The sequence below is a fragment of the Girardinichthys multiradiatus genome, chromosome 22, assembly GCF_021462225.1.
Source record: "Girardinichthys multiradiatus isolate DD_20200921_A chromosome 22, DD_fGirMul_XY1, whole genome shotgun sequence".
Taxonomy (NCBI): Eukaryota; Metazoa; Chordata; class Actinopteri; order Cyprinodontiformes; family Goodeidae; genus Girardinichthys; species Girardinichthys multiradiatus.
The window spans coordinates 19,189,317-19,212,110 of record NC_061814.1 but is presented as its reverse complement, the minus strand read 5'-3'; the positions used below and the strand labels follow the sequence as shown (position 1 = coordinate 19,212,110).

General features: G+C 39.2%; 1 long non-coding RNA gene across 1 annotated transcript in view; it reads left to right on the top strand.

The window, feature by feature from the left end:
* The first annotated feature begins 2,625 nt into the window (after nt 1-2,625).
* The window catches only part of LOC124858849, a 46,996-nt gene continuing 26,827 nt past the window's right edge, over nt 2,626-22,794 (top strand). The window contains exon 1 of the long non-coding RNA XR_007035954.1: nt 2,626-3,995. This is a non-coding gene — a long non-coding RNA (uncharacterized LOC124858849). The remainder of the gene's footprint in view (nt 3,996-22,794) is intronic.

The window sequence follows — 22,794 nt, the reverse complement described above, 5'->3', positions numbered from 1 at the left end:
GACCTAGGAGACGAAAGTGGGACTTTCTGGAAGGTGAGCATCCCATTACATCAGGCATAACAGAGACAGCACTTCAGAAACAAAAACATCTTATTATTGGTAAAACATGGTGGTGGTAGTGTGATGGTGTGGGGCTGCTTTTGTGCTTGTGGACCTGGATGAATTTCCCTAACTTATGGAACCATCAATTCTATACTCAACTGTAAAACCCTGAAGAAGAATGAATGTCCGACCATGACTTCATGACCTTAAGCTGAAGCTGACTTCCGTTATGCAGCAAGATAATGATCCAAAGCACAACATCAAGTACACCAGTGAATGTCTTAAACCAATTAAACAAAAAGTAGGTTTTAGAGTGGCCTAGTTAAACTCTAGAGTGGAATTCAATTGAGATTTTGTGTTTTCACAAAGATAATCAGGGCTTCATGAATATAAAAATGTTTTTTTAAGAATCCCTGTATAGTTTGCAATTAATAGCCTCAAGTTTAGCTGCTCTAATTGCATATATTTTGAACTAGAGGTGCACAACTGCAGTCTGCATTTCTTAAAAAGGCTAAACTAACCTTTACTGCTGATTGAATGCTCTGCAACACATGTCAAACTTTGCATCCTTAATTGTTAACCAGTTGTGTTGTGCTTATAGATCCCCAGTATCTTGTATAACATTTTTACCACTTTCCTTTTTCCACAGTGCTTAAAATGTTGCTTAAAACAATTTCAAAGTGATGGAGGCCTCTTCAGTGCTTGTGTAACCAACTGCTGTGGGCCAGTCCAACAAATGTCTTTATCAACTGACTAGGCTGACGTTGGCATGTTTACTCTCAGTTTTAATGTGGCATGCTGATAGTTTGCCTCGTAATGTATTATAGTGTGGTTCCAGTTATTTTTCTGCAGTCAAAACCTACTGAGAAAGTTGAGCTTCTGCTTTTTAAACTTAGCTCTTTCCTTTGGATGATACAATTCTCCCCTACACACCACACTCTGGTGCTCAGACAGACAGCTGTGTCAATTACATGAGACCACAAAAAGAACTGTAAAACAAAAATGTTATGTATGCTCTCCAGCATACACTTACTGGCACACTCAGCCTTGGCTGTTTAAAGAGTGCTGAATCCAAGCATAATAATGGAAAGTTCAGTGGAAGGAAAAAGTACGGTAAACAAAATGTACATGTGGGAGTGATAACCGCAGGCTCAAGCAGTTTGTGATGCAAACCCCATTAAAATAATTTTGGAGTTTTACAAGGTGTGCAGTTTGTGCTTCAAGAGCTAACACACGAAGAGGTATGCTGGACTGAAACCTCTGAAATCCACTCCCGAACAACAGGCAAAGTCATTTTGAGACTAAATAAAAATTAGTAGCTCTGTTGTAAATCAAAGCCCTGAGTCTGGAGGAAGAGTGTAGAGGCACAGAAGTTGCTCAAGTTGCTAAAGGTCCTGCGTGAAGTTTCCACAGGAAGTGATTGTTTAGGTAGCCACGTCATTTGCTGGTGTTGTTTCACTGTGCTTTGTCAACTCCAAAGTCAGCACCGCCCTTTACCAGGAAATTTCAGAGAACTTCACACTTACCCTCTGCTGACTGTCTGTGTGGAGATGACAAATTTCATTTTCCAGGACATGGGACCTGCCCATGATACTAAAACTATAAAGCCCTGATTGTAATGACCATGGTAAAACTGTGCTTGTTTGGCAAACAAACTATGCAAACTTAAACCCCACAGAGAGTCTGTGGGATATTGTTAAAAAGATGAGAGACACCAGACCTAACAATGCAGATGAGCTTAAGGTTGCGGTTAACAAAACCTGAGCCTACAGTGCCACAGACAGATCACCTTCATGCTAATGAAGTAATGCAAAAGGAGACCTGACCAATTGTATATATTGTACAATACATGGAAACACATTTCAGTAAGCCAAAATTTCTGTTTTACAAATCCTTAGTTTTATGTATGTTTCTAATTTTCTGACAGGCTGAAAATATGCTTGAAATATATCACTATGCATGTAAAGAATGTATGCATTTGACGTCTTGGAATTAATTGCTGAAATGAACTAACATTGTGATGATATTGTGATGATGGTTATTATTTCAAACTCATATTCCGTCACTATTGTTTTGCTGTAACGGGTAAAATACAGTTTAGATCCTCTGCTCAAGCAACTCTTAATATTTTTTAAGTCCGCTTCTTTTCTCAACTCCTTTTCATGCCATTGAATAATTTCTATTATTACCTTTTCTGATGAAGGGGAGATTTAACATTGAACTTAAATCTAGGATTCTGTTAATGTGTTGTTGTTTTTTTTTAATGTCAGATTTATTTTATTGAACAGCAAATTTCAGAAATCCTATTATAATTGTTCCTCGCCTGGGTACCCAGCCCACATTGATTTCTCACAGTCTGGTGGAGATGGCAGCTCATGAGGAGGAGGAGGGAGTGTGAGATGGGTTAACAGCAATGTGGTCCACTGGTATAAAGAAGGTGTTGTTTGGAAGACAATCATAACAAATCTCCGGTTCTTCTCTGTGCCTCCGCCTGCTCCCCGTTTGTTCTTCTTTTACCCCATTGCTTCACCATCCTCTCCTCAGTTCCTAGCTTTGACTGTTTGACTATTATCACATTCTGCCTTCACCCTCCCTCCCTCTCTCATCCTCATTTCCCACCATAAATTCTCTCCTCCCTTTTTCCTCACTCTCAACACACCCCACCCTTCTCTTTCTCTTGTCTCGTTCTATTTCATTCGGTTGCTTTTTGCTCCATTCTCATTCCTTCTCTCTGATTCCTTTGCTCTCCTGCTGTCTCATTAGAAAGAGCTTCCTTTTGGTGCAGCTTCTTGAAGCTCAGAAGGTTGGGTCTTTATTTCACTTCTGACATTTTTTGTTGCCATTGATTGGATATTATTTGGATGGTACCAGCCTTGTATGCATGTTGTATGCCAGCTGTGTTTCTCCTTTAAGCAAAATGACTTTGATACACTTCAGCCCAGTGACTGAGTCTGTTCCAGTTTTCAGTAAGCTGATCCTGCTGGCAGAGGCTACCAGAGAGACTTCCTTTTCTGGAAGGACCTGATGCATGGTGTCAGTGATCCTCTGCCTCTTAACCCTGCTCCCCTTTTACACCCCTCTCTCTTTCCCTTTCTATCTATCTCTCTGCCAGGCTGTCTGTGGAGAGACTAATTTCATTTCACGTCTGTGGAGAGAGTGCCAGTAGAGCTCAGTCAGTCGGCGGAGTCAGGAGACTTGCGTGGATGACGCTGCCTTCTTCTCTCTTTTAGTCTTTCTTTTTGTCACTAACACCAGTAGCTCAGCTCACTCTTTTCATCCACCATCTCCGTCAATCTAATCTCAATCTCAGTTATTTTTCTTTTTTGGAGAGTGTCTCCAGTTTCCATCCACAGGTAGGCAGCACCACATTCAGGCAACAATACAGCCCTTTATCCTACTTTCTTCTATTTTCTGGTACTTTCTTTATAATATACCCACATCTTCCTCCACCTTCTCATTCTCCATCTCTATCTTTCTTCTCTCCTCTGCCTCCACACCCTGCCTGTGGGGGTGCTGGTGAGATTTCGCCAATTGTGCACACCGAAGGCAGCAAGTGGGAGTGGACCTCAAGCAAGTGTGCTCACAAAGTGTGTGCATGTGTGTGTTTTTGCAAATGTGGAGAGGAAGAAGAGAGGAGGAGGAGGAGAAAGAGGAGTAGGTGGAGGAGGGAGTGAGAGAGAGAAAGCATCAACACAGTCTTCCCAGTGTCTCCTCTCTTCTCACACTCTCCCAGTCTGCATGGAGCAAATCCTTCTTCTTTGCTCCTAAATGGACATTTCTCTGGCAACCTAAAGTCGCTGAAGGCAGCTCCACTCCACAATCTCCTACATGCTGGATTTTAATACAAGTAAGGAGCAGAGAGGAACTGGGGGAGATCTCTGAATATGAGTGAGGAGGCTAAGGAGAAAGCAGGAGGCGGGAAAGGAGCACATCGCAAGAAGAAAGGCAAAAAGGTAAGAAAGAGGAAACCCTTTCTTTATCGTGGTGGGTGTCTTCTACGGTACAGTATGTTGCATTTTTGTGCATAAAGTCAGAGATTTCTGGTTTAGGTGAGCCTCCTGTGTCAGGCAGACAAGGCAAAAGTGGCTGAAGACTTGTTTGACAATGTTTTTATTGATTTTCTTTAACAATTTTAGGTTTTATTATTTTTCTCTGATCACCAGGTTTTATAATTGTGCAGGTTTCTTGCTATTGTACAAAACAGTGCGTACGTCTGTTTGTTTTTCTCTTATTTTACTCCGTCTTCTGCGCGCCTGCTCAGACAGGTGACTGGTAGCATTCCAGCCTCACCTGGAATGTTACCAAACCCAGCTATGTCAATCACTGCTTATTATTTTCCTGTAACTGGTCAGTCTGGTTGTTGTTGTTACTGGTAATAACTGACTGGAAGAGCGGCGTCATGTGAAGTGAATAGAGGGAGAGAGAGAGAACAGAGCATGGGGATGTCCTCAGGGGTTAGGGTGGGGGCAGCAAGAAGCACGTACCATACAGGCATTTGTTGGGCTGTCAAACTCTCTCACAGCTGTGTGTGTGTGTGTGTGTGTGTGTGTGTGTGTGTGTGTGTGTGTGTGTGTGCGCGCGTGTGTGTGTGTGTGTGTGTGTGTGTGTGTGTGTGTGTAAAGGTGTTTGAGCCACATGCACTGTGTGGTGAATACTGTCCTGTTGTGCTCCCGTGGACCTGTTTTAAATAGCTTTTTAATTAAATGCGTTTGCAGTACAAACATGTCTTGACTTCTCTTGTTGAATGTTGGTTTCTGAGGGATTTTTCTGGATGTGTTTGAACACCCTGAGCATTTCTTTTTCTCCATAAAGATTACTAAACCACAACTCTGGCTTGCTCCAGTGAATCCAGGGCTTTTGGGTCAGTGTGGTAGATAAATGCAGATGGCTGCTCAACAACACTGGTTATACATAAATAATCGTACAATATTTTGAAGCAACATTTTCATTTTTCAACTCTTTAGCAGCATATCTACAAAGAGTATTTTAATCAATTACATCTTGTTTCAACAGAGCCAAATTACAAAAATATATAATCCAAGGCATAATCCAAACTCATCCAAATTCAATTTAGATCAGTCCACTTCATTCCAGTATAATCTGTTATGTGCTCAGAAGCGGTTTTTGATATGGGACATATGGCTCTTCACCAGGGTGCCACAAAGTCAGTGGTTAGCATGGATGCTCACAAAAATAATCAAATGATTAAATAAATAAATCAAGTCTGTTGCACCCTGAGGATATTTCCTATTGTTTATATTGGCATGTCTAGTCAGATTGGGTATCCCCTGTGTCAAATTTAACTTTCCTAATCAGTGCTAAGTTAGAAAGGTATTTTAAAGTTTTTTTTAACACTGGAATGAATTTACAGTTCAAGCTGCATCACAAAAAGGAGACTATTTTAAATACTGAAATCATCTTTAATACATTTTTAATACATTTGTGAAAACAAAAATGTTATTTTCTGATCATTTGGTATAAACACAACCTTATATTGAGACAAGTATGAAAACTGCAATATCGACTGATTGATTGATGTGAGTTGTTCTACACTCATCACAAAATTTGCCAAAACCTGTGATGTTTTGGGTTGAAACCTATGAAGAAAGATATTTTTTCCAAAAAGAAGTTAAAATACTAAATCTATTGTCACTTTTTCTGGCACAGAAGGAGGCGCTCAACCAGAGTGTCATTCATGAAAGAACTGCTAACGACTGTGCTGTGCTTCTTAATAAATTTGCCAATACTCATGTCAGTATAAGGTCTGATCCAAGCCCAAGACTGAGTGTTAAGGCAACAAAGACAACTGAGAATATGTTATGCTGTGGGCCTATTTCAATTATGAATATGCTGGGAATCTTGTTAGAGTGCATTACATAATGAATAGTCATTGGGCTTTAAGTGGAATAATAATTGAAACAGTGGGGCTAGCTCTAATCCTCCAAAGCCAGCCATGTTATAGATGTGTCCCTGTTTCAAAACAGCTGAATTAAAGACAGCTCTCCAGTATGCCATCAACTTCTGTAGAGAAGTAAGCATTCTAGTTATCAAACATTAATTTTATTCAGGTGTGATGAACCAGAGGTACATTTAAAACATGCAGGAGACGGGCTTTTGAGGAGTGCATACCTCTGATCTGAAACATACAACCAAATCAACACAAACGATTCACCAGACATACATAAAGTCAAAGTCATTAAGAACTATCTTCAAGGTAAAGAAGAACGAGAATTACTGGAAGTGATGGTATGGCCCCCACAGAGCCCTGATCTCAACATCATGGAGTGTGTCTGGGATTACATGAAGAGACAGAAGGATGTGAGAAAGCCTACATCCACAGAAGATCTGTGGTTAGTACTCTAAGAGGTTTGGAACAAACTACCAGCTGAGTTCCTTCAAAAACTGTGTGCAAGTGTACCTAGAAGAACTGATGCTGTTTTGAAGGAACAGGGTGGTCACACCAAATATTGATTTGATTTTGATTTCTCTTTTGTTCATTCACTGCATTTTGTTGATTGATGAAAATAAATGATTAACACTTCCATTTTTTGAAAGGATCCTTTGTTTACAGCATTTTTTCACACCTGCCTAAAACATTTGCACAGTACTGTAAATCAACCTTCTTACATTGGCATCTCAGTCTCCAGAACTAAATTGTATAGAAAAGCGTTTTTCAAAAGTGAACAGATCTGACACAAACACATTTAGTGTGTCTCTTTAAGTAATTTATGATTGTCCTGGTGAAGCTGTCAGTCTAGTTCCTCTAACTACTGACTTCTAACACTGCTGACAGAAACATTTGCTTAAAAAAACATATCTTTATTTAATACATACCTAGATGAATAGTTGTTTTAGTTAAAGCCAATATCAGTATCATCTTCAAACAAATTGAAGCACCGCAATTCTTTTACATTAGGTTGGGCTGCATCACATCTCTTCACAGCAGTTTTTACTAACCCCGGTCCTTGAGGCACCATGTTTTAGATATTTGTAATGTTTTCCTGCTTCAACACACCTGATTCAAAGGAATGAATTACCTATGCAGTTTGCCATCAAGTCTTGCAACATAAATCAAGTGTTTTGAAGCAGGGAAACATCTAAAGCATGCAGGAGAGAGAGTCCTCAGAACTAAGAATGGCACAGCAATGTGGTGTAAAGCCTTCCTATAAAGATAAACCACTAATTAATACAAATATTTCAGATGAAAAACATTATAAATCACTTAAACATTAAAGTTTTTAGTCACAACCACAACAAAAAACTAAACAAAATAAAACAAGAAACACTTTCTTAACTCTGTATTACCCCAAATGGTTTGGTTTGAAAGACTTCTAAATTCATTAGGCCATTAGGAAATAATCTGTTCCTACACCCGTAGAACCACTAGATGTGGAAGTTTGTAGTCAAATTTGTACCCCTTTTAACAAATGCCTTGCAATTTTATGTCTTTACTTCCATTTCACCTGTAAACAAACCATTTTTTATCCATGATCATAAACCACCATACAGTTTTGTATTTTCATGTATTCTCAAGACAAACGTTCAATAAACTGCTACGATTTAATGTATGATTTAATTCAAATATATTATTACCTAAACACTTTGTGTTAAACTCTGCTTTCATTCATTTGGGCCCTGATCCTTGTATGGACCTGTTGACTCATGCAAAATGTGACAGAAGTGACAGATCGCAGATGAAACCAAACCAACTTTTAAGTGAACTCCTCCAGGTAGATACTGTTTGTTGAACTCATGTAACCCCATTCCTAACTGCAGAATATGTGTAGATTATAGAAAAGTATTATTATTATCGGTTGTCAGAGCTGTATGTATGTGTGGTTGCTCATAATGTGCTACACAGCACCACTTTGACACAAAAAGACCAAAAATTCAAAGGTACAATTAGCAAAGGGATGAAACAACCACCCACAACTTTCAATCTACACACAAGTAAAAATCATGTCAAACATGGCCTCCACAACACCACCAAAGCAGGAATTTACTGTCTCTGAGTGTGCTGACCATCCACACAGATCCTTTGGGTCCTTTAGATTGCAGGTTGAGATCTCTATTAGCTGGTCTTGTTTGGGAGAATGCTGCACTTTTTGGATATAATGGAGAGCTCCCTCTATTTATACAAAATAATAGAATATACATTAAATAATAATGTAGAAAATACATCCCTGTTAGATGTGAAAAGGCTAGCTAAATAGTTGGAACAATTATTGAAAGCATTTCAGTATAAAATTAGGCTCTTGCTCAGAGAAACATAAACTGTGAATGTTAAATAGGTTGAAATTTCAATATCATGAAGATTCTCCAGTTGCATCTCTTATTCCCTGAAAAGTTTAGATAAAGAAGTCTAAATTCAGCCATTGGATTTAATCAGAAGCCCAAAGTTGTCACTGTTCTCCCCAACAAACCTCGACCCGTTATCTCCGTCACACACACGCTCTCAGTTACTACGCTGCGGACCACAGCCTTGAAACTGAGATTGGCACAGAGAAATAATACATATTAATGCTTTTTTCTTTTTTCCCATACGTAATGTAAGTTTATTGTTCATGCCCATGTGAATCTGTTGCTCGTGAGCGTGTGTGTGCCAGATAAGTATGCCAGATGTGTTAATGCCTGTAGCCATGGCAACTAGTTTCTGCTCTGAGCGAAAGATGTCGAGGGTGAGAGCAGGCAGCCAGGGAGGAGGTGAATATGGTGACCAGAAGATAAATATATTTTTCATGAGGCATCTGCTGTGACAGGTGGAAGCTCAAGGATACAATAAAGCATCTTATTGACTCAAGGTCCCAGACTGATTGTGATTATGACGGAAGTCATAAATCAACATCCATCACAGCCTTTTTGTGATCATTAGTTGCTATTGAGAAACATGTATGTGTTTGAGCGTAACATGGCTGCTGTATGTGCATTTCTGCCTCTGTTTGTTAATGTTTTGTGTAGCACTTTGATGTTACTCCAAGTGCTGTATGATCTCCGAGGGGCTTAATGATAAGAATTTGATGTAGTTATAGAGATAATGAGGTTTACATAACACAAACGTCCACAAGAGCACCGTAACAGGAAATTTGCTTGCTTGCATTCCTCGTCACACAGAAGCTGTAGTTGGGATGAGTCGAATGCTTTTATCAATTATTTGAATGCGTGACTGAGCCGACTGTTCACGCATGCCAACTAAGATCTGGTGTGGCAGGTTTAGTAGTTTAAAATCCACAACTTTGTCCATATAAAAAAGAAAAAAGGGAAGAAAAATGGGCCTGAAAAAAATATTTCCCATAGGACCTTTGAAGAGAAATATTCATTTCAGAATCTAAAACCATTTTGACTTTATGGACAAAGAAAACATTCACATAATAGGAACAGTACAATCAATTGACCTGTTTGGTGCAAGCATAACTGCATAACTGTACAATTTGTTTCACAAAATAAATCTATGATATTGCAGAAATGACAGAGCGCACCAACCAGGTTTCAGGATCAGTGTAAGGGTCTGAACTATCCTTTCTGACCAACCAACTCTTCAAACATTCATTCCACTGATGGTTGGTAAAAGGAGTCAAAAGTCATATAAAGAAACATTTTCATTCCTGTGTACATATATACAGGTCCTTCTCAAAATATTAGCATATTGTGATAAAGTTCCTTATTTTCCATAATGTCATGATGAAAATTTAACATTCATATATTTTAGATTCATTGCACACTAACTGAAATATTTCAGGTCTTTTATTGTCTTAATACGGATGATTTTGGCATACAGCTCATGAAAACCCAAAATTCCTATTTCACAAAATTAGCATATTTCATCCGACCAAAAAAAGAAAAGTGTTTTTAATACAAAAAACGTCAACCTTCAAATAATCATGTACAGTTATGCACTCAATACTTGGTCGGGAATCCTTTGGCAGAAATGACTGCTTCAATGCGGCTTGGCATGGAGGCAATCAGCCTGTGGCACTGCTGAGGTCTTATGGAGGCCCAGGATGCTTCGATAGCGGCCTTTAGCTCATCCAGAGTGTTGGGTCTTGAGTCTCTCAATGTTCTCTTCACAATATCCCACAGATTCTCTATGGGGTTCAGGTCAGGAGAGTTGGCAGGCCAATTGAGCACAGTGATACCATGGTTAGTAAACCATTTACCAGTGGTTTTGGCACTGTGAGCAGGTGCCAGGTCATGCTGAAAAATGAAATCTTCATCTCCATAAAGCTTTTCAGCAGATGGAAGCATGAAGTGCTCCAAAATCTCCTGATAGCTAGCTGCATTGACCCTGCCCTTGATAAAACACAGTGGACCAACACCAGCAGCTGACACGGCACCCCAGACCATCACTAACTGTGGGTACTTGACACTGGACGTCTGGCATTTTGGCATTTCCTTCTCCCCAGTCTTCCTCCAGACTCTGGCACCTTGATTTCCGAATGACAGGCAGAATTTGCTTTCATCCGAAAAAAGTACTTTGGACCACTGAGCAACAGTCCAGTGCTGCTTCTCTGTAGCCCAGGTCAGGCGCTTCTGCTGCTGTTTCTGGTTCAAAAGTGGCTTGACCTGGGGAATGCGGCACCTGTAGCCCATTTCCTGCACACGCCTGTGCACGGTGGCTCTGGATGTTTCTACTCCAGACTCAGTCCACTGCTTCCGCAGGTCCCCCAAGGTCTGGAATCGGTGCTTTTCCACAATCTTCCTTAGGGTCCGGTCACCTCTTCTCGTTGTGCAGCGTTTTCTGCCACACTTTTTCCTTCCCACAAACTTCCCACTGAGGTGCCTTGATACAGCACTCTGGAAACAGCCGATTTGTTCAGAAATTTCTTTCTGTGTCTTACCTTCTTGCTTGAGGGTGTCAATAGTGGCCTTCTGGACAGCAGTCAGGTCGGCAGTCTTACCCATGATTGGGGTTTTGAGTGATGAACCAGGCTGGGAGTTTTAAAGGCCTCAGGAATCTTTTGCAGGTGTTTAGAGTTAACTCGTTAATTCAGATGATTAGGTTCATAGCTCGTTTAGAGACCCTTTTAATGATATGCTAATTTTGTGAGATAGGAATTTTGGGTTTTCATGAGCTGTATGCCAAAATCATCCGTATTAAGACAATAAAAGACCTGAAATATTTCAGTTAGTGTGCAATGAATCTAAAATATATGAATGTTAAATTTTCATCATGACATTATGGAAAATAATGAACTTTATCACAATATGCTAATATTTTGAGAAGGACCTGTAATCTTTAGGGATGTCTGAAAGGATGGAGTTGACCTGCCTCTTGTACATGAATTCAACTTTAGGCTTGAAACACGCTACAGACTCTAAAAGGAACTGCTGGGTTAAAAATTTCCAATTTTTCCCAAGTTAGGCTTTCAACCCAAAAAATGGGTTAAAGTGACTAACTAATGTCTGTATTTTTAAGTTTAACAAAGAGGGCGTTGAAAAGAATAGCCCTTTGCCTGAATTACTAAACAAGTAACATTTGGGTTAAAAACTGTTAGTCTTTTAATTTTGCATTCAATTCTGCATTAATTAAATTATTAGAAACCAAAAAATTCAATAAAGTAAAACAACAAAATACAACAACTTCATTATGTTACTATCTAGGTCTTGTGCAAATTTTTGAGTAGCTTTATAATATTAATTTGTCTGTATTATATTATAGTTTGAGTCGTAATCGAATGTATGTAACTGACTGTGAATCTTTTTATGAATGGAGTATGAATTTTGAACGACTCAGCTCAAGCTTACACTAGCTACTTAGCAGCTAAAAGGCTTATGCTAGCTTAAATGAACTAACCGCTCTCTGCTGTAAACTAAAGTTATTAACACAACCCTCTGACACTGAGATTATTATACAGCATGTTTTTTACCATCATATCATTTTTTTTTTTTATTGTGGAAGAGGCTCAGCAAAGTCTGCTAAGGTTGTTTAGTTCAATATGGCACTCTGAAGAAGAATGATGGGGCTCCCTGCAAGTTTCTTATCTAACTTAACAAACTAGGTCACAGGTTTCTTTTTGAAAATTGTTGGTTACAACAACACAAACTCTGTCTCAATAGCATAAACCCTGCATTTGAGAAAGAGGGAAATAATTATGATTATATTAAATATGATTTCCATATCTAAAACACTTTTAGACCAGATTTAGCCACATTTAAGCCTGCATGGTCTGTGGACAGCTTAGATTGTAGTTTAGATGGGGGTTTTTTAAACCAAAAAGGGTTGCATAGAGAGCAACAATGTTAATGTCAGAAAACTTAAATATGGCCGCTTCAGTCAAACTCCCTGTGTGTCTGCCAGATACGCCGATAAGCTGGAACAGCTGAGAAATGTGGTATCAGTGCAACACTGAAATTCTGCCACAAACAAGCTGCTGTTGAGCAACCTTTGACAAGCAACCTATATTTTATTAAGAAAAGAAAACACAAATGCTGCCTGACTGAACTTTGAAGATAAAATCCATCATTGTGGATCAACCAGGTAAATACAGAATTTAATGACTTAACCTGTTAAGCCCTAAGGGTTTTAGAAGTATTTCCCAAATGAAATTACATACCAGAAATAAATCAAGTATAGCTCCAGTTATAAGGTCTACATGCAAACCTTTGGTACCTGTGTAAAGGTAAGACATTAAAGAATATGTTTCAAGTGGAAGCAATATTGCAACTGTTACTATGTTTGATTTATTTGTGATTAAACAAAATAAAATAAAAAATCAAACACACCACACACAGCTTGTCGGGCTTAACAGGCTAACCTCTTTTTCTCCATCCTTCCATCTTTCACTGGACTAAATACAACCTCTCTCTTTTGTGTTGACTCAGTGTTGTCTTGCTCCTAATGAGACAGCCAGCCGGGCTTCCAGGCTTGGCTGGCTCTTTTCTTTGTCTTGAATGGAAAAACCCTGCCAGAGATGGTGAGATCTGCGTCTGGAAGACAGGCGAAATAAAGCCGTTCTGTGACAGTGCCTTCAAAGAGAAATGGCACATCACATTCCCCAGATAACAGGGGGGCACTGGTAAATGTGCTGATGGAGGATGTGAAGTGTGTGTGTGTGTGTGTGTGTGCGTTTGTGACTGTGTGTGTGTGTGTGTGAGAGAGAGAGAGCAAATGAGGTGCTGCTTTTGTTTTGGAGATTACGCTAATGGACTTGGCACAGAACAAATCCTTAAAGAGGTTATGCCTCATGGACCACTGGAGAGAAAATGTGGAAAAAGAGAAGAGGAAAACACTGAAATTGCCTGAGATCAGCAGGTGAGCTGTACAGGGTGTACCCTGCCTTGTGCCTGCAAATAGATGAATGAATGAATGAATGAATGAATGAATGAATGAATGTCTTGTTCCTTCAACGATATTTAAATAAATATCAAGGGGTTATCCTCATGAATAGTGATATAAACACCTAGAGAATCACATTGCAAATATTGATGATTGATTTTTGTTTTCCTGTAACCTAGAGGTAAACACTGGCTGCTATGAGATTGTCACATTCTGATCAGCTTGAGTCAAAATACCCTGGTTTCATGTTATTTACGCAAAAATTCAAAACAAGATTATATATTGTGATTTTAATAAATTTAAATAAAATTAGAAGAAACATGTTCTTCCTGCTGCTGCTAAAATAACATAACATTTTCATTATTAAAGTTATAATAATGTTATCTCTTTTATTTACGTATTTTGAATTTGATGCATAGACGAGCAAAAATATAAAATGAATTTCCACTCAATTTAGTTGTAGTTCTAAAGTGCTTATTAGCTATTTAACTGGTTGAGCTAAAGTAAAACCATCAGTCAGCTGCTTTACAGACATGCTGCTCATAGATTATCATGCCAACTGTCACTCTTCTGGAGTGAGAGTCAAGCTTTTGTTTCTGTTTCTGTTTCTCACTGTCACTCAGTCAGGATAAATTTAACTCCAAATAAGTAAAGTGGCAGCACTTAAAAGCAAACCCTTATTTCACTCTGCTGCTTGTGATTTATCATTGTAATCACTGTGCCAATTTTCACATTTAACTTTTTTGTAAGGGAGCTCAGACCGTACAACCTTTAAAAGACCAAATGGACAAGGTGGGCCATCTCTTACTATAGAAATCTCAGGTTACACACCTATTAGTTAGACAATATGTTGAATAGCAATCATCATCACAATATCAACTACTGCAAGATCTTAATCTTAAAAGATTTGATGATTTGATGCAAAATTTAGTAGAATAATATATTTAATGTGGCAGGTACGTAGGGAAATTCCTGAGACAAATTATATATCTGGTCTGGATGGGCTTATTGTCCCTTTTGATTCACACACTTGATGAATGTGTAGTCACTGTGATGCCAAATATTATAAAAATGTTCAGGACAGTGATGAAGGAAAAAAAAAGCAAAAGAGTTAGGAAAAAGTGACTTAATTGTTGTACATATCATCAAAATACTCAGCAAAAGTATCGCAATTACATGTTATCCTCAAATCATGCAAGATAATTCTTCATAGTTAGGACATCAAACAGGAAATCATTTATTATTCATTGAAACAGCAAATAGTTACAATAATCTCACATCTGTATACGTTTTACTTAGTTGTTTGTGGTGTTTGTGTGTGATGTCCAGAGATGTTAGTAGAGGTGTAATTACATCTCGAGTCGTAAAATCTCAACAATAAACCTGTCTCGCAAAGCTCTAACTAGTTTAAACAATTATTTTGAGGCCTGGATAATGAAGGTGAATTCTTTATGCTTGGCACCCTGTATCCAAGTTTGGGACTTAATTTGAAGTAAGAAAGGACTGTTCTTTCTCACATCAAGTCTCACTCAAATGTTGGCAGCCCTGTTGCAACTTGTCAACCAGTGTTACCTTATTGAGACCGCTAATGCCAACTTAGCAACTTTCTTACTCCTAAAGTTACTCTTTTTTTCTTGAAAAAGAAATTTGTGACAAAAATAGTGCCTTTTTCTGGTGTTTTTTGAAATAGCTGTAAACCCATGTATCATTCTTATTCGTCTCTATGAACAGCGGAGGCTGGTAGGGGTCCCCTTCCCAGTCCCAAATCACAGGTGAGAGAGGAGAAGCATTCCCTCGCAGCTGCAGCAAAAGCTGCTCCCTCCACTGCCAGAGAGCTGTGACGTGCTGTGGGTTCCTAAACGGACGCAAGTGATCTTCTTTTGGGGTTGAAAAAAAGAGAAGTACAAAAATACATTCCTTAATAATTCTAACCAAATGTAGAATGCTTTGATCCACACTGTTCCTCCCATGTTGTTCATCTCTCCTATAACCTTACAACCACATGCAATTGACCAATTATGCAAATTAGATGATGTTGATCGTTTAGTCAATTTAAAGGCAGCCCGCAGCTACTTACCTTACTGTAGAGTTGGCAACAGTGAATGAGTGTGATGGATTATGCTCTTTTAGCTCCCACACTATGACTGTTTTTTTTTTTTTTTTACAAACTAAATATTTCCAAACACCCAAATTTGCCCTTATTACTGAGGGAAAAGTTAATAAACAAATTTTCAGCCAGCTGACTGGCAGTGCCAAGCAACAAGCAGAGGAAGGGCAGGAGTGGCACTTTATGCTCTGTTCTTGAAGAAAAAATCGCTGGGAACTCTGGTACTTTGTCATCTTATTAAAATGACTTTATACCAGGAGTTATGGTATGACAGGAATTTCTATGATATGGTTTTCTATGTAACACTTTAATGACAGTGAAAGGCCCATGCCTACTTAAAGGTTTGTAAGGTAAACAAGTTGAACCTGGTCACTGATATTAGCTTTATGCTTAAAAGCATTCATTTAGTCAGTCAGTCATTTTCTACCACTTATTCCATAGTGGGTTGTGGGGGAGCTGGTGCCTATCTCCAGCAGTCTATGGGCGAGAGGCAGGGTACACCCTGGACAGGTTGCCAGTCCATTGTAGGGCAGCACACAAACAACCATGCACACACTCTTTCATACACCTAAGGGCAATTTTGAGTGACCAATTAACCTAACAGGCATGTCTTTGGGAGGAAGCCAGAGTACCCGGTGAAAACCCACACATGCACGGGGAGAACATGCAAACTCCATGCAGAAAGACCCCCAGCCGTAAATCGAACCCAGGACCTTCTTGCTGCAAGGCAACAGTGCTACCAACTGCGTCACCATGCACCATTTAAAGATTGTCAATTATATATTCAGTATATATATAAAGCAGTCCACACACTTCCACATGTCAGTGTGGAGGTGTGTGTGAATCCACATGTGCCATCCCCCTGGAGCTCTATAAATGTAGGCATGAGTGCCCGCGTGGGCGTCTGCATTCTGGCTGTTTCTCTGTGGATGTGAGTTTTGGGTAGGTAGGCGTCTGGGAGCTTGGGCACAGCTGCATGCCCTCAGGAGAGGGCAGAAGGATCAGCCTGTTAGAGCTCCATTAATCTCAGATGAACTGTCCCTGCTCTTGTTTTTCACCAAGCCAGAGGGAGGAGGAGGTGAAAATGAAGACGACGAGCCAGGGGAGAGAGTGGGGTTAAAGGGAAAGGGAAGGGGGTAAAATAAAGAGGGCTGAAAGGAGCGACAGAAGACAGTGAGTTGTGATTTGGGCAGTGACAGAAGAAAAAAAAGGAAAAAAAGTGGAAAAGGATGTGCTAGGAGTGATTATGAGTAATTTTGGATCTCTGCTTCGCTTTGTGACTTTTGTAGGGGAGAGACAGTATGCTTCATCTGAAGAACCTATCAGGTTTGGCATCTGAGTATTCAGAATTGCAACACTTGCATCTTAATTATTAACTGCTCAGATAACTAATTTACATTTTTTTGTCTTTTAAATTATTGCCAGAGTTGTTTACTTCATGTTTGAAGTCTAATTTAATCAGCAAAATAAAAAATAAAAGAAGAGGCTTTCTAGATCCTAAACTGAGTTGATAGTTCAAAGGTCCAAAAGCAAATCTAAATCAAATCAATATTTGGTGTGACCTTCTTTGCCTTCAAAACAGGATCAATTCTTCTAGGTACACTTGCACACAGTTTTTGAAGAAACCTGGCTGGTAGGTTGTTCCAAACCTCTTGGAGAACTAACCACAGATCTTCTGGATGTAGGCTTTCTTACATCCTTCTGTCTCTTCATGTAATCCCAGACACTCGATGATGTTGAGATCAATTCAATTCAATTCAGTTTATTTATATAGCACCAATTCACAACACATGTCGTCTCAAGGCACTTCACAACAGTCAGGTTCATACATTCCAATTAATCCTAACCATTGAACAGTACAGTCAGATACAGTTATTTATTCAAATTGGATAAAAAGTTTTTCTGTCTAAGGAAACCCAGCAGATTGCATCCAGTCAGTGACTTGCAGCATTCCCTCCTCCAGGATGAGCATGTAGCGACAGTGGACAGTCACTGGCGTTGACTTTGCAGCAATCCCTCATACTGAGCATGCATGTAGCGACAGTGGAGAGGAACAATTCCCTTTTAATAGGAAGAAACCTCCAGCAGAACCAGGCTCAGTGTGAGCGGCCATCTGCCACGACCGACTGGGGGTTTGAGAGAAAGAACAGAGCAGAGACACAAAGAGAACAAAGAAGCACTGATCCAGGAGTCCTTTCTATGGGAAGGAAAAGTAAATGTTAATGGATGTAGCTCCTTTAGTCGTTTCACCTAGAAAGAAAGAACAGATAAACTCTGAGCCAGTTTTCAAGGTTAGAATCTGAAAGAGAGCACATAGAGTTAGTCACAGTAAAAGCTCAGTCAATTGCCATGTTTAGGAGAGAGAAAGGGTTAAACACTAAAAGACAGGGCCATGTGGATCATTGGTACAAGGTGAGCATTAAGTTGTTGCCAGCAGAAGCTTGGACGATTCTCCTCTCCAGGAAGGTGTCACAGGTAGACACAGAGTCAGGCCAGGTGTAGCTTCTAGGAAGAGAAAAGAGAGAGAACAAAGTTAAAAGCTGAAATAACAGCAAAAAATTCAAAATTGGAGAGGAGTGTGAGAATGTAGTGAAGAGGGTGAAAGTGGTCATTATGTCCTCCAGCAGCCTAAGCCTATAGCAGCATAACTACAGAGAAAGCTTAGGATAACCTAAACCACTCTAACTATAAGCTTTATCAAAAAAGTAGACGGGGTGTCTGCCTCACAGACTAAAACTGGGAGCTGGTTCCACAGGAGAGGAGCCTGATAACTAAAGGATCTGCCTCCCATTCTACTTCTAGAGACTCTAGGAACCACCAGTAAACCTGCAGTCTGAGAACCAAGTGCTCTGTTAGGAACATATGGAACAATCAGATCTCTGATGTATGATGGAGCTAGATCATTAAGGGCTTTATATGTGAGGAGGAGAATTTTAGATTCTATTCTGGATTTAATAGCGAGCCATTGAAGGGAAGCTAAAGTAGGGGAAACATTATCAGGGCTCTGTGGGGGCCAGACCATCACTTCTAGTAAGACCTGTTCTTCTTTACACTGAAGATAGTTCTTAATGACTTTGGCTGTATGTTTGGGTTTGCGCACTTAGCATTTTGTAAATTGCTAAAAATAAACAATTATCATTTATATTTCTGAAGGCATTCTTTGCTTACAGCATCTTTTTTACACTTGCCTAAAACTTTTGCACAGTAGGAAGCAAACTTATTCCAACTTCAGTATTGGTAGCGAAGAGTTATCCATTTTGATAAATTTACTTACAAATTGTTCACATCTTCTAAATGTTTTAAAAGTGATTACTGCTTTTGTAACCAAGTATAGTGGCCATCCCATTGAGAAGTCTTCATTAGTCGACCCCGTTAACACAATATGGCTATTAATACAAGAAATACTTCCTTTTATCCTTCAAAATAAGATTCTAAAACAAAGATACATGCCAAGTTTAAAGATCTGTTTAACAGATCTTGTTGTACACCTAGTATTTAATTTATGTAACATGTCAGATCTGATTTTCTTGACCAGCTTTAGAAAAGTTAGCCTTTTGAGATGATTTTGCAAAACATCTTTGCAGAACGCTTCTATTTTTCATTTAATGTATGATTAACTGAGTTATTTCTGATTGTAGGCTAGTCCGGCTACTAGTCTGGCTAGTTATCCTAGCCGTAACCCTGCTTTCTATATATATATCTGACACTCATTTAGAGGGACAACCTGTTTTTTGTAATTCAAGTATAGACAGCTACACAATAGTAAAGACAGAGCAGCCATAGCCGGCTAACAAGCTCCTGCACTAGATTTAATCAACAAAAATGCCCAACAGTAACAACCCACTGTTCAATCTGTTTCCATTTATTCTTTATATTCTCCTTCACACACGCTATCAAAAAGCAAGCAATCTGAAAAAAGGACTTGGTTAGTTTTGTTTTTCCTTTTCCTTTATGTCTGTCTGCAAAAATGAATCAATAATATTAAGGGCACAAAGCAATTTAAAAAGCGTTTCTCTGCCTGTAAAAAAGGTTACTGAGGTGTAACGTAATGTGTCTAATTAAACATTTGTAAAGACTTTTGTGTAATTAAAAATAGATTTGTTGAATTATTGGATAAGTTTGTGAAGTAGCTGAAAATTTTCAGCTGGGGTTGCTTGGTGACCCAGAATGCAGCTGCTTTGAGACGTCCAGAGTCTAGAGTGTAATAATGTGCGCTCGGATATCCACTTGACTGGTACTTTCCTCTGCTGGCAGTAACTCTTGCCTGAATCGGGGAGCCTTTTCCGTTCCCAACAGCTCTGTGCAGGAGGGTTTTTACATCTCCCTCTGTTACGCTCTTTCTGTTCCTCTTTTTTTCTCTGTCTGTGAATGACATGGAACAACAAGAAAAGAAGAAATAATTTTTTTTCTGTCAGATTCACAATCCTTTATCAAATTAAGGAAGGATTCTCTCTGCACACTTGCTATGGTACCTGTCAAAGGTACCTAAGCAGGATGACAAAATTTGTTAAAAGTAGAGATGCATCAATCAGAGATTTGGTGTGAATTTCTGATCTCTTTTGTAAAGGTTTTAAGGATACATTCAACCTCCATGGTATCTACAGGAATTGGCTCTGGTTAAATTGACTCCTTCTCCAGTTCTCTCAAAATATCCCCAAAGGTTCTAAGATTGACTTTCTGTGGTGGATTGCTCCTTTTCAAGCACAAAAAGGCTACTGCAAAATGGGGAAATTATGAAGGAACAAAGAAGCGAAACGATGAGCACTCACTAAAGTGTAGCTCTGCATTGTTGCAACCTTGGTGAAGAGCCGGAATGCGTCCATATAGAGAGTTTCCTTTTAAATACAGTAGCTTCTCATTTCTCTGTGCTTGCTCTGACTTTATTCTTATACACATCGCTGATAAAGATCAGTAACAGCTTCCACACCAAAAAGTGTAGTGCTTAGGTATCTTGGGTTCTCTGATTGGAGGAAGATCCCATTATTGAGTTTCTAACTGGCTGTTCACTGGTCAGGGCTGGTCAAGCTGAAAATGACCAGATTCTAGTTACCAGATTATTTCTTGATGCATGTCTAAAAAGAAGTAGCAGGATTGTGTTCATTGTGTTATTCCTGTAGTGATTAACAGATTCTCTAGATGTCAGGTTTCTGTCAGGTTCCTACCAAAGCAAGAGCTGTGTCTGTATTCTCGGCACAAAGTTGAGCTTGTTGACAATGTGAGCTGAACTCCACCAGGACTGCTGGTTTGGGAACCTCAGGGTTTCAAGCTTTGCTTCTGCAGATGTTGTGGTTCTGGAAAGATGTACAGCTGAGCATAACGCTACCAGGATAAGAGTCAGCTGCTCTAATTCTCTGCTGGAAAAAGATGCACTGCAGCCTCCACAGAGGGTTCTGTCTTCGATTCAAGCTGAGAACGTCTTGAGTGATGGCAGGATGGAGTGGCAGATGGATAGATGGACTGGGCCCCTGTACTGATCTGGTTTGTAGTGGTGAAGAGAGAGCTGACACACAAAATGAGGTCCTGATTTATTGGTCTGTATATGTTCTGAACCTCAGCTATGGTCATGAGGTATGGATCACGACCGAAAGAATAACATCTCAGGTCTTCTTCCTTTGGAGGTTTTCAGGGCATGCCCCACTGATTAGAGACCCATACGTTTCTTGAGGGACTATATGTATGTATGCTTTCTTGCTGGTAAACACCCTTTAGGTCCACCACAATAAGCTGAAAAGGGTCACAATGTAAACAAATGTGTTTTAGCATTAATTTCTATTTAAATGGCACATTCCATTTTTAATGTACCATATTACTACCTTAAGTTCAAAATTTTAACTATTGGTATGATAAATTTATACTCTTTGGTTTCTAAACAACTTTATATCAGTATTTTAAACTTGATCTCAATTCTTAAAGTAGGTCTGCCAAAAATGCCAAAAACAAACTTCTGAAACTGCTATTCTGTGAAACAGAATAAAGGCATCAAAGTTCAGAAATTGTGCTCTAACAATTCAATTTTAGTATAGGATGATGCATTACTACTTTTCCAGGCACTGATCTGAGTTGGTCCAGATGCAAGGCCCTTTACCACGCTGCCAAATCAGAAGCCAACTTCAGCCTCATCTTGCTCCCTGATTAATGACACATACAGATAATAAAACATGGCAGAATGTTGTGAAAACTGCAGAAAAAAAAATCAAAGTCTATTCATCTGAATCTGGAAAGTTACTGAAATTTTAAATGTAGAAACCCTTAAATTTATTTCTTTGTTGTTTCTCAATTTTTGTTGCAAAGCAGCCAAAAAGGATCTGGTTTATCCCTCTCCTGTTCTTGAAGGAACTGAGTCAATGGTTAGCCAGTTCTATGAAAACAATTGGGACTGAGAAATAGATGTTAATATTGCTGCCATGAGGACATTAACAATGATCCCACTATTCCCACTCTAATTTCCACAGTAAAGACTTCTTGTCATGTGATGTGAATTCCTGTTTGTCATTTTTTGATGTGGAGATTGACTGTACTTGTAATAAACATGCATGGAAAACACTGAGTGTGGACAGAACAGAGGCCAGTTTCAGACGTTATGGCAGTGGCCCTTCAATGACCCGCATCAGGCCAGTGACATTTACAACATTGTAACACTGAGAAAAGACAATTTATTGCGAAGGACAAGCTGCATCCCTCGTAGCCAGTTTTTGTTCTCAGGTGTTGTTTATTGAAGTAGTGGATGTATTTTGGGAACGGGAACACATCCAGAGGAGCCTTTCCAGATGGCTCACTAATGCTTCCTCTGTGGGATGAAGAATAAAAGCTTCTTGGAGAGAAAAAATAATAAATAAAAGAAAATGAAGTGTGAGGAGATGGCTGTCTTACAGCGAATCTGCAGTTTGTTAAGACCCTTCTGTTGGCTTCCTGCTTGAAGATGCCTTGAACAGCAGGATCTTGATTTTATGGATAGGAAATTGAAAATGTTTAACTGAAAACACCAAAGAGTCAGAGCAGGGCTTTGTGATATAAAGCAGATTGCCTGCTTGGCACCATTCAAGATGAGGCAGTACCAGAAAACCAGGTAAGGGAGATATCCTGGAAACATGCTGTGCGGTGCTTTTCAAGAATCACCCATGGGGTAGTCTGTTTAAAACCAAGTTTTTGCATGATTTAAAGCATTCTGCTTTCTAAAGTTAAATATATATTGCACTGTTCTGGTATTTGTTTTACAGGCTGAGTTGAGCTAATGTAAAATGCTCAAAAAAGTTTTTTGAGTTTAGGACAATGTTAAGTTTCTTCTATTTACTGACTTAGATGCTTTTGCACCAAGAGATTGCTGCAACTGTAACTTATACTTGTAGAAGATATGATTCTCTAGATTTATATC